This window comes from Phascolarctos cinereus, unplaced genomic scaffold (assembly GCF_003287225.1).
Source record: "Phascolarctos cinereus isolate Bilbo 61053 unplaced genomic scaffold, phaCin_HiC Scaffold_4;HRSCAF=312, whole genome shotgun sequence".
NCBI lineage: Eukaryota > Metazoa > Chordata > Mammalia > Diprotodontia > Phascolarctidae > Phascolarctos > Phascolarctos cinereus.
Window position 1 is genome coordinate 154,861,576 of NW_027555847.1, and position 13,539 is coordinate 154,875,114.

Genomic DNA, 13,539 nt, shown 5'->3' on the forward strand with positions numbered 1-13,539 from the left:
TAGTGATACTAAGATAAATAGCCGGCTCCCAGCACTTCTACTGCAACCCCCTTGGAGAGAAGAGCACAACAGACCCATAATTCACTTAGAGTTGAAATGTATTATGTGTTGGGTGCTTTCCATGTTACTAAATACTTACTTCAATACTTACAGGATTTGTGATGTCCCTGTGTGGATTATGGCCCCTCTATAATTTACTTATTAGACAGTTTTGGAGAGTTGCTGTGGTTGGAAAATGAATCTCCCTGTGGTTAGCCTGTTGATGAATCTCTCCAAAGTTAACTTAGGCTGGTCTTTGGGCAATAGATGGGTAGGCTATCATGTGGCCCATTTAGACCCTGCCAGAGATTGAAGAGTGGACAGAGTGTTGTTCTTGGAGTCAGTAAGATTAGATTTCAACTCTTACTTCAGACACTTTGCATCTGTAGGACTGTATAGGCGGGTCCCTTAACTTCTCTGGAAAACCTCCATTTCCTTATCTGTAAAATTGTTGTTCAGTCATTGATCAACGAAAAATCGTTGCTTTAGGACTTCTAGTGAGGGGAAACCCACTACATCCCGAGGAAGCTTACTCTACTTTTTGTTCTTGTTCATTCATGATTTTTTATGACCACCTTTGGGGTTTTCTTGTCAAAGATACTGAAGTGGTTTGCCACTTCCTTCTCCAGCTCGTTTTACAGATGAAGAAACCAAGGCAAAGAGAGTTAAGTGACTTGCCCAGGGTCACACAGCTAGTAAGTGTCTGAGGCTGGATTTGAACTCAGGAAGATGAATCTTCCTGACTCCAGGCCTAATACTTTATCCACTGGGATCAAAATACAAAAAGCAATGTATAGTTGAATGTACAGTTCTTCATGCCATGTGTGTTCTCCATGTGTGGATCTCCCAAACATTCCTATGTCAGTTTCACTGCTTATGTGTTTATTGGCGGAAAAATGAGCTCATTGTTTAGAGGGGAGAATATTTAGTTATTGCTACTACATTTCCTAGCTACAGGGGAGAGGAGGGAGAGAAGAAAAAGAACTGAGTGGGGAAAGAAGCTGCTGAGATATAGCCTTCCCCCCTTCATTGATGAGCAAAGATCAGCCCAGCCCTCAGGTTCCAATTATGAAATACCTGGGAACGGTACAAGAAGTAGAAAAGTGGTTGCTTCCTCTATTTTCTCCTCCTCTTCTTCTTTCTCCTTCTCTTCTCTCTCTGTCCACATGGGGAGTCATACCCTTATATCCAAGTCACTTACAATTCAAAACAGCACCCTCCTGATGTCACTGGTCCTCTTCGAGAGTGAAGGACAGACAATAAACAACAACAGCAACAACAACAATCTGGCTGGAGACAGAACTGGGGATCAACCTAGCTTTCTTTCCTCTCCCCCTTTTCCATTCCTAGTTTATAGAGGAGAAAAGGGATGTCAACTAATGGGAAATGAAGAACAACTATTGCCAGAAATTACTGCCACAATGTTGCCCTACAAATGTAAAGTGATTCTTTATTTAGATTTACAAGTCTTCTTTCAAAATTAAAATACCTTTGGAATTATAAAGTGGGACTATCAATCATTCATACCTTAGTGCAGATTAATTAAAGTAGTTCACTTTCCTCCTGATATCTGAGACCAGTAGTACTGACAGAGTAAGAATTTTTATTTTAAGTGGCACAGTGGAGACAAGGCTGGACTTAGAGTCAGGAAGACCTGAATTCAAATCCAGCTAGCTGTGAGACTCTGGGCAAGTCATTTAACCCCCTGTGTGCCTCAATTTCCTTATCTATAAAATGAGTATAATAATGGCACCTACCTCGCAAAGGAGATAAAATGAGATAACATTTGTAAAGTGCTTTGCAAACCTTGAAGTCCTATATAAATGTTAGCTATTAGCTATTAAGAAGAAATTTTGTATCATAGAACACTTTGGGAAAGGACAAAGATGAGTGGAATGCCACAAAGTGGGACTCTGAATAGCAGGAGGACAGATACTCAGAAGGTATCAAGGTACCAAATGATAGGAGAGAAGAGCCTCAGAAGGGGAGAGTATTCTGTTAAAGCCAAAAGAAACTTCGAAATTTCACCCAGAACAGGTCCTGCCTTCTCCTCTCTTCCCAGATACCAGATATAAAGAGACCTACTAAATAAACACCACACTCCTCTAGTCCCTTCTCCACCTCTCATTGGTGATGGGCTCACTTACAAGTACAAAGTGGGGGAGGCATGGTTAGATAGCAGTTTATTCCATCAGTTAGGGAATGGCTGAACAAGTTGTGGTATATGATTGTGATGGAACACTACTGTGCTATAAGATATGATGAGCTCAATGATCTTAGGAAAACATGGAAACACTTGCCCAAAATAATGAAGAGCGAAATGAGTAGAACCAAGAGAATATTGTATACAGTAACAACATTATTGTTTTAAGAATGACTTTGACCAACTAAGTCATTTTGGCTATTATAAATACCCAGATTAACTGCAAAGGACATATGAAGGAAGATGCTATCTGCATCTAGAGAAAGAACTGATAAATAGAACTATATATAGAATAATTTTACATATATCTATTTATATTTGTGTCTAATGGTAGCCATCTCAAGGGTAGGGGTAGGGAGAGAGGAAAAAAAATGAGAGAAAAAATAAATTTACATGATAATTTTATTATATATGTAAAAGAAATATCAAGTTGTACATAATAGATTTGCAGTTTCATGCATAATTTTTTTTATCATACTATGTTTTGGAATTGCTTGTTTTAGTCTATAAATTAAAATAAACAATTTTTTTAAAACTGAAAATTTTAGTTTATTTATGAGTCAACGATGTGATAAAAGCTAACATGATCTTGGGCTGCCTTTAGAGACAGATTCAAGGAATACATATTCTGCCCTAGACAGACCATATCTGGAGTATTTTGAGGCATTCTGGCCTCCACAGTTTAGGAGGGACATTGATAAGCTGGAAAGTATCCAAGGGACCATTCCATCTCAGAGCCAGATGGCCCCTTTTCCAACTGGTGGGTTTGGAGAATCTCCATTTTGAGAAATGACCTAGACCAGACAGCCTTTATTTTCTGGACTATGACATTATTCAGCACAGGTGCCTCCTCACCACACCATTCCCACTTTTCAGATCCCTTTTGTGTGTTATATTCCGCTATTAGAATAGAACTTTCTTGAAGACAGGGGCAATCTTTCTTTTTGTATATTTCTTTTTGTATTTTTTGTACATTTCTTTTTGTATTTTGATCCCAGGAGCTTAGAACAATGCCTGACACTTGATTATTGCTTATTGACTTGACTTGAACATAACTAGGATGATGAAAGACCTTGATTCTATGGCACACAAGGATTGGCTGAAAGAACTAGGGATATTTAACTTGAACAGGATTTAAAAGAGACATGACAACTGTCTTCAAGTATCTGAAGGGTGTCATTTGGAAGAGAGATTGGAATTGATCTGATGGATCTTGGAGAGTAAAAACAGGAACAATGGGTAGAAGATATGAAGAGGCAAATTCAAATTTCTTAATAATTAGAACTATTTAAAAGTAGAATGGTAAGGGCTATCACTTGTGTCCAGAACAGCTCAAGCCTCTGATGATGTGAAGTTACTGTTGCCTTCTACGTATGTCCCTGTGCCTCTCTGTGCTGTACCTATTCCCCAGAAGGCAGTGTTCTCTGCTGCTCTCTGAATGTTTCTTGCATCTCAGTTGCTTCCTGGTTGGTGTGACATCTCTGGTCTAGCTGTCCTTTTCACCAGCTGTTTCAACCACTTTCACCATCCATTGGAGAATGCTGTTGATGAGAAGGCTTTCCCTTTTGGGAAGGAAGGTGATAGCTCTTGCAGTCTGCTGAATATAGAGCTAGAACTCATTTAGCTTCATCTTTCAGTTTCTTACTATCCCTCAGCTATAAGCTTCAGCTGAGATGTTGTCTTCAGAGCTACTCACAATTCAGTTCTCTGTCTGCTGGAGATGCTATGATTAGAAGAGTTTCTCCCCTGTAGGGAAGGCCATAGACCTTTTTAGCCATCTTCACGGTGATATGAAGTCTGCTTCAGTTCCACCAGTCAATGGCTAAGAAACATCTCCCTTCATTCAGGTTGTCAAAAAGTAGAGAACTATGCTGATATCAGGTCTGCCCTTTTAATTCATTTTAGAACTCTTCTGTTTACCCTCCTCTTTCTTTCAAACTTCTAGTTTTCTCCTAAAAGTCTCTCAGTTCAAGGGTCATCTGGCTGATCAGAAATCCATTTTATTTTTTAGGTTTTCTCATGGCTCCTGGTCGAGGTAAATATTGTTAGGGATCAATTTTCTCAAACAGAAAAGGAACTGAGTGCTCCAGGCAAGGAAATTTTTAAACTCCCCTCTATCAATCCTCCTGTTTTGTGCAAATAGCTACCAGCAAGCTAAGTCTAAAAGTCAGTTAATCCTTGTCCTATTTCCCCAAAGTAACAATCAATCAATATTTATTAATCACCAGCTATGTGCCAGGCACATAAACAACACATTATAACTTGGTCTCTTCTAGGTCTCCTTACGTTTATATTCCCAACACCTTGTATAGTACCATGAACATGCTAGGCATTAGTTTGGCCATGTAAAATAACTATAATGCACTTATATCCAATCCAATCCGACGAATATTTACTAAGTTCTCAAAGAGTTTTTTCTTCAGGGTTAGTTAGTTCTCCAATATGTAGAAATGATAAATTTACATAAAATTATATGGTTTGCAAAATACTTTCATCATATCAACCTCATAAGACAGAGATTGCAAGTAGTATTTTTATCCTTATTTTATAAATGAGGGAACTGATGATGCTCAGAGAGGGGTGTGACCTAAGGTCAAACAACTGGCGAGTGTCAGCAGTTGGATTCAAACATAGGATTTTCCTTACTCCAAGTTAGAGCACTAGTCCACTCTACCAGGATCTTCCTCTGTTTTTTTTTTCTTTTTGGTGAGGCAATTGGGGTTAAGTGACTTGCCCAGGGTCACACAGTTAGTATCAAGTGTTTGAGGCTGGATTTCAACTCAGGTCATCCTGACTCCAAGGCCAGAGCTCTATCCACTGCAACACCTAGCTGCCTCCATGTTTTTTTTTTTACCCCCAAATAATCAAGCCACATATGAATGAGTGAGTGAACCAAAAAAAAAAACCACACACAACAAACCCAACAACCCAAAAAACCATTTATTGAGTGCTTCCTATACATAATGCACAATGCTAAGTGCTGGAGGTACAATTGGAAAAGTGAGAGAGTCCCTGCTCCCAAGCAGCACCATAGAAGTAGGAGGAGGCAGCCACAGGGCAGATGAAAAGGCCCACAGGTCTTTAGAGTGTCTTGGCAAGGCAGATGGTAGTTCATCTCCTTCCATGTCATTTCAGTGATAAAACTGAATCCATTTCTGACGCTTGAGTCATTTGACAGTTCCAAGGACTTAGATGACAAGACTTTTCTTTCCTGGATCTTCAGTGGCTGTGGCTCTCACGGAGGCAGGAGCTGAAGGAGCTATAGTTGCAGCTATCAAGTATCCAAGAGGGTCATTTCCCCACACAAAACTTTAGGGAACCAGCTGGAAGCAGAGCTGGTGGTCTGGAGAGTGCTGGTATTAATCTTCATCACATAAAGACAACAACATTCACTTGTGCTTCTTAAAAAAATGAGCATACATCCAACTCCCTAACAGTCCTATGATCCCAAATAACCTCTTCCTGTTAACTAGGACTAGCATTTACTAAAAAAAAAAATTGATTAGGTTTGCACTTATTAAAAAGCAAGTATAATATCCAACTCTAACAATTTTATGATTCCAATTATCCTCTTCCCATTGACTAGGGCCAAAGCTCGGTGTGCTTCTCTCAAAGCCTGCCAAGTGTCTTTGGGCATCTGTTACACCCTCCTTTGCTCCCAGTTTCTACATTAAGGACCACCTCCTTGGTGTTTTTAAGGCAGAAAGGTTTAAGGAACATGAGGCTGTAGCCAGGAGAAGAAAGTATGATTATTGCACTATGGGAAGGAGGTGGTGGGAGATAGTCTCTTATATTTCTAAGCACCTGAGAGATTTGGGGTAGAGAAAAGCCAAGTGGGATGGGAGAGGTAGTGGAACCATTGAGCGGGAGAATCTGTGCTCAGGCTGAGTGGCTTTGGCTGAGGCTAAAAACTCATTATATGGACAGCTTGGTGGCACAATGGATAGAGTGTTGGGCCTAGAGTCAGGAAGACTCCGCTTCCTGAGTTCAAATGCAGCCTTTGACACTAGCTATGTGACCCTAGGTAAGTCCCTTACCTACGTAAGTTGGTTACACACACACACACACAACACACACACACACACACACACACACACACACACACGCTTCTTAATTCCTAGCATCTCTTTAGAAAAAACCTCTGACAACCTCAGCCTAGTTAACTCTAGCTCTGAAATCTATTCAAATGCAGGGTGATCAAAAACAAACCCTATCCTCCTCCTTCCCCCTAAACTGCAAAACAAAACAAAAAGGCCATAGAACAAACATGATAAGGAACATCTGTGTTCCATGATGAAATACTGGCCAACCTAATCAAATGGCTAGTTGTTAGCCCTAACTTGGGACACAAGAAAGAAGAGAGGAGAAGACTGAAAATCCAAAAATAACATAATTTTTTAATGTTCTTTTAAAAAGTTTTATTGCATCCTTTGTTATACTATGGAAGTTCCTGATATTTAAATCTCCACTCCAACCCCTCCATGCCTACAACCTTCTCTTATTACAAAGAACAGTTAAGCAAAATAAACTGTCACAGTCATGGTATCTGACATTGTATGTCATATTTAGCCTCTATGGTTCCCCATCTGTCTGCTGAGAGAAGGAAAATGTTTTGTCATTTGTCCTCTGGAATCACTTTTTATTGGTCATTGCTTTTAATCTGAAGTCTTTTAATTTTATTTTCATTTATACTGTTAAAAGCTTTCATGTATATTCTCCTAGTTGTGCCTTCTTTAGTCATCTTAAGTTCTCATATCTTTCCATATTTTTGTGAATTCCTCATATTTATTGTTTCTTATGGCATGGCAACCTTCTCTCATGTTTATATACCTCAGTTTATTCAGTCATTCCCCAGTTGATGCACATCCATTCTCTTCCCTCCCTCCACTCCCCCCCATTTTTGACAGCATAATTTCTTTTTGTCCTTCACTCTAATTATACTATATTCACTCATTCTTTCTTTTAAAATCAATTATTTCAGTTAATAAGCATTTATCTCCCACCATCTTTCTCCCCACATTGAGGAGAAAAAAAGAAAAAATAATCTGTAATAAACATGTATAGGCAAACAAAACAAATTCCTGCATTGACAATGTATAAAAAATGAATGTGCCATTTTGCCTCCTGAGTCATCACCTCTCTGTCAGGAGGTGAATAGCATTCTTCATCATTGGTCCTCTGGAATCATGGTTGGTCATTAAGTTGATTAGAGTTCTTAAGTCTTTTAAAGTTGTTCTTTTTGCCAATGTTGTTATTATATAAATTATCCTCCTGGTTCTCCAATGATTCCTATAAATCTTCTCAGATTTCTCTGAAGTAATATGTTTCCTCATTTCTTACAGCACAATAGAATCTCATTACATTCATGTAACGTGATTTGTTTGGCCATTCCCCAGTCAATGGGTACCTCTATAGTTTCTAGTTCTTCACCATCACCAAAAGAACTGCAATAAATATTTTTGTACATTTGGATCTTTTTCTCATTTCTTTGGTCTCTTTGGAGTATAAGCCTAATGGTAGTATCTGTTGGTCAAAGGGGAAAGCAATTTGGATATCACTCATTCTTCTATTGACATGTTGCATATGCCATATATATCCATGATTTCCATAGTCTCCTACTATATTGTGGAGGTTGGGACTATAGAATGAATCCAGACGTACATTGGTGAATGGGAACTTAGGTTGTTGGGGAAAGAGGATAACTGAAATGAAGGAAACAGACCTGAAAAATGAAAGAAACATTTCCTGCTCTTGTCTATCAGAAACCATGTACACACGTACAAGTTTACATACAAATGCATTGTCTCTAACACGGAAATTTTGCTGTGTCCTATACTTTCTACCTTCATCGTACTTCTCTGTGATTCAAAGCTTCAGTGATTTTTTTAGAGATATAGGTCAGTATGAGCTACCTTTCTTTCATTTGGGGGGAGAAGGGACTCCACTAAAAAGGAGAAAAAGTAGAAAAAAGTCAAGGTTGGAGATACCAAAGGTAAACAATGTGAAATATAATTTTATCTTTAGTTAAATTCTATTTGCCTTCAGTGGTATGTGAGAAAATAAATAAAAGGTATAGATAGAGGATTTTGAGATTATCTGAAGCCAGACGCCCTATATAGCTTAGAGGGAATACTGACTATGGCCAAGGACTGGGTGACCTTGGCTTTCTTAGGATGAGACCTGGTAGCTCCCTTAGGTCTAGGGAGTTAGGTTGGGATGAGAGGAACTGGACTGTTAGTATAATTGAGCTCTCTCCAAAGCACTAGCTTCTCTTCATCTATGTTCATTCAGTCTTTCAAGTTTGTTGCTTCTAAACATGTTAAATATGCAAATAACCATCTTATATCTGCTATAAACCTGGGGGTAGGATGGTTATCTTCAATTATTGGAAGGGCAGCTAGTTGGTACAGTGGATAAAGCGCTGGACCTGGAGTCAGGAAGATTCTTCTTCTTGAGTTCAAATCTGGCTTTAGATGCTTATTAGCTGTGTGGCCCTGGGCAAACCACTTAACCCTGCTTACCTTAGTTTCCTCATCTATAAAATGAGCTGGAGAAGGAAATGGCAAACCACTCCAGTATCTTTGACAAGAAAACCCCAAATAGGGTCATGAAGAGTCAGATAAGACTGAAATGACTGAACAACAAAATCAAGGGCAGAACTAGGAGTTGGGGATAAAAGTCAAGTCAAAAAAGCATTTATTAAACACCTATTATGTAGCAGACACTGTGCCAAGCCATGGGTATACAAAAAAAGGCAACAAAACAAAACTAATCAATCCCTGCTCTCAAGGAGCTCACAGTCTTAATGAGGAAAACAACATGCAAATTACTACATTCAAATAAGATACATCAATACATACATACATATATGTATATATGTGTATATATACACATACGTATATGATAAAGTCAGGGTAGTTTTAGAGGGAAGGCTATAACATTACATAGTTGCATCTAATGATAGCCATCTCTAGGGAGGGGGGAAGGAGGGAAGAAAAGTGAGGAAAAAAAGAAGAAAGTTACATGATTAATTTAATATATATTTAAAAGAAATAGCAAATTGTACATAATAGATTTACAGTTTTATGTGCAATCAGCTTTCCCCCCCCCCATTCTATTATGTTGTGGAAATGTTTTTATCTCAAGTTCAGAATAAAATAATTTTTAAAAGCCCCCAAAAATGAAACATGTGACAAAGGATCTGGAAAGATTTCTTGAAGAAGGTGGAGACTTTGTTTGAGGAAGCCAGGAGGCAGGAATGAAGAGGAAGAGCATCCCAGGTATGGGGGACAACCAGTGAAAGTGCCCAGAGTTGGGAGATGGAATTCTTATGCAAGGAGACCAGAGTCACTGCAATGCAAAAGTATGTGGAAGAGAGCGGTGGCATGGAGAGTGGCCAGTACATGGCAGGGCTTGATCTCAGGTCTTTTTTATTCTCAAGTCAGTTTTCTATTCACTACACCATACTTTGAGAAAGAAAGGAAATAGCAATGAGGAAAGAGAGAGTTCAGAATGGGAGGGTGGGAGAGGTAGATTTAGGCTTCCTTTAAGGAAAAAACATTTTTGTTTGTTTGTTTAAATTTTTATTTTTACATAGGGAAAAGTCAAATATACATTTAACCCAATTTGGTTGCAGGTCCTTAGCTTTTGACTTTTCCAGCTTTGCAATACGAGCCACTGATTTTGGACTCAGAACATTGCCACCCCAGTGACGACAGATCTCATCATATCTGTTGTTGTAATTGGTTTTGATGGCTTCTACCAGCTTAGCCAGGGCTCTCTTGTCTTCAGGGTTGACTTGTGTGAAGGCAATGCTTGTGCATGTCTTTCTGTGAACTAAGTGACCCACTCTGGCTTTACCTTTGATAATACAGTAAGGAGCCCCTATTTTTCAGCACAAGGCAGGTAGGAAGACCACCTGCGTAATGGGGTCCATGCCAAGTGCAATCACTACCAACTGTGCTTTCTTGTTTTCTACCAGGGTAGTAACAGTGGTAACATCTGAGAATAGGTGGTCTCTTAGTGGGGACATCTCCTTTGCCTGCAGCTTTTTGTTCAGCCTGAGCCAGCAGCCTTGGCTTCTTATCTTGCTTTGTCTCAGGTCTGTACTTGTGAGGCAGTTTATGCAGCTGAATAGCTGTTTGACTATCCAAAGCCTGGGTGAACCGGTTAATTGTTGGTGGCACTTTCAAACGCTTATAAAAAAACCTTTGATGTAGTGAGGGCATTAGACAAATCGAGTAAGGTCCCTTTTGGGCTGGATGTTCCGACCAATGACAAAGTTCTTGGGCTGCTTCCCAAACAAAAAATTGGCTGCTTTCTTGAACTCCTGCTTCTTTACTACAGCAGGGGCCGGAGCCACCTTCTTCCCCATGGCCTTCTTCCCTTTTGGCATCTTGGCCGGCTGAACAAGGAAGGAGAAGAGGAGACTTGTGGGTAATATGTACTCTGCCTTGGCTCTCAAGGAAAAAACATCTTAATAGCACCATCTAAAAGTAGAAAGGGCCATTTCTGGAAATAGTGATTTTCCCTTCACAAGCAAAGGCTAAATAATTACTTAATTTATTCAACAGTGGTGTCAAACTCAAATAGAAATGAATTCATACAGATTACATGTAGACTTAGAAAACCATAACTTAACATTATCTATGTTGTATTTTTATTTTTATTTTTTTAACATTTCCCAATTATACTGGGAGTTTTGTAGGCTGCTCCTTGATTTTGACACTTGTTATAGATGGCAGTTCACTGGATCAGTAGGCTTCTGAGGGCCCCTCCAACTTCGAGACACCATGAATCTAAGCAAACTATAAGGAGCATTGTGACAGTTGATAGAAAACTGAACTGGGAGTCTGAAAAGACCCTCTGACATCTATTTTTCAGTTGTTTTTCAGTCATGTCTGACTCTTCGTGGCCCCATTTGGGAGTTTTCTTGGCAAAAACGCTGGAGTGATTTACCATTTCCTTCTCCAGGTCATTTGATAGATAAGAAACTGAGGCAAACAGGGTAAAATGACTTGCCCAGAGTGACGCAGCTAGAAAGAGTTTAAGGCCAGATGAGTCTTTCTGATTCCAAGTCCAGTGTTCTATCCATTGTGCCACAAGTTATTTGACCTTCCCAATCCTCAGTATCTTCATCTGTAAAATGGGGACAATAACACACATAGTGCTGATTTCACAGGATTGTCGTGTGGCTCAGCTAAGCTCCTCTATATGTGCTCCTGTATATGTCCTAAGCTAAAGCAATTGGAAAACTTTAAAAAATGTCTAAAAATGTCAATTGCGATTCTCTTGTAGGAATTCATATCGACAAAGTAGCCTACCATTTTTAGCAATGGCAGATGAATTTATTTGGTGATAACAGCAGTTAGTTCAGAAGCTGTCAAGTCCAAGTGATAAACTGAGCAAGAGGCCCTAAGCTCCTCCATTTAGCCTTAGCCCAAACCATAGCTCTCAGATTTCCAGGGGGAAAAGAAACCCAGGTCTACAATATGGACCTATCCTAGGCCTTGATGTTTCTTCTCTTCCTTTGCTGCCCACCTTTAAGGTATTTCTGAAGATAGTCACAGAAAAAGCTGTGCATTCGAGGCTTAAATCAACATAGCTTTGGTCAGAGAGGAAGCTGGCATTCAAAACTCATAAAGTATCTGTAGATTTTTTGTTGCCCAGTTTACTGGTCTCACTTATTGTAATTGCTAATTAGAAATCGCTTGAAATACGTACAACTGAATGTTGCATGAGAGGGAAGAATGTCTTTTCATCTCTCTGCATTCGAACGAGTGCTATACCCTGTAGCTGCTCAAAAGGTCTTGGCTGGTTGGAGGAATGCATGGAGGAATACATACGTTGGACTGCATTGTTTGAGAGTCTTATTCCTTCTTATTTCCCAAAACTGTTCCTGGATACGATTTCTTCAATAGTCCCCATTACCCTCCTCTAATCTTCTAGAGGGAGTGGTTTTTCTAGCAGGGAAACTAAAGTACAAGGACTCTGTGAGGTTTGAGTCTCCTCCAGGTCTGTTGACGCAAAAGGAAAATGGTTATTGAAGAAAAGTTATTGAATACAAGGAGACTTTGGCTGTAAGACAGGAAGAAACCTCAGTTCGTGACACATACTCTTTTTCTTTTATTTATTATAGACTTAATAACCATCAACAAAACAACCATTCAAATACACAATTTAAAGAAAAGATTGTACTTGAAAGCTTAAACTTCAGTTATTTACAGTTTGTTTTTTGAAATGTGTATATTAACTTTAACAAGAGTCACAGAATCAGCCTGTTGCCATTTATTTACCATTCTGTATTTTTTCCTTGTTTTTGGTACCATTATTATTATTTATATAATTGCAAGAGGTCTGTAGCCATTAAAGAGTTTGGTCTGATCATCCAGACTGGAAAGATGAAGAAGAGGAAGAATGTTTGTTTCCTAGTTGTAGGCAGCAGGATGGGTAACCTATAGAGATTAACAGGTAGCATATATCTGGGACAGAAAGCACAAATGGAAAAAGAGTTGGTCTGGAATCGAATAGGAGGAGGAGGGAAGGGATAGATTGCCTTCAGGAAACTGCAAAGCTTGTGTAATGGCCCCAAGCTTCTCCTGGAAACAACAGCCCATCTTTTTAATACTCATGTACTCCTGGCGTTGCCATATGGTTGTGAGAAATGAAAATAACAGTCTCCAAAGAATTGAAAATGAAGATCCCACAGAAGACAATAGAGAGATACATGGTGGGTGTGAGAAGACTGAACTAGATTACCAATGGGGAAATTTGAAAAAGAGTGAGAATAAAAGATAGCAGGGAAATGATTAATAGGAAGAAAAGATAGGCTAGTCACATATTGAAGCCGAGGGATAACAGACAGCCTCAGTTGTCCCTAATGATTATAAGTTTATTTTCTCTTTGTTTTCTATTTGCTTGACATTTCTTATATTCATAGGTATAACTAGTATTTATATAGCGCTTTACAAATATCTTTTTATTTCTCCTCACAATAGTCCTGGAAGGTAGTGCTATTATTACCTCCATTTCACAGATGAAGAAACTGAGGAAAACAGAGATTAAGTGATTTGCCCAGGGCCACACAGCTAGTAAGTATCTGAGGCTGGAATTAGATTCATGTCTTCCTGACTCTAGGTCCAGTGCTCTATCTACCATGTTGCCTAGTATTATATTCAAATAACACACTTCCTTGAATCTTTTTCCACTGGATACATGGGTTTTTAGTTCTTTTGTTATTCAGAACAATTTGAATACCAAACATACACTTTCCTGAAAGACTATTTTACAGAGAACTC

The 13,539-nt window shown here is 39.1% G+C and overlaps 1 pseudogene; it reads right to left on the reverse strand.

Annotated features, from left to right (window-relative positions):
* LOC110194572 (large ribosomal subunit protein eL8 pseudogene) overlaps positions 1–10,637 on the reverse strand; it is an 83,465-nt pseudogene extending 72,828 nt beyond the window's left edge.
* Between the last annotated feature and the right edge of the window lie 2,902 nt (positions 10,638–13,539).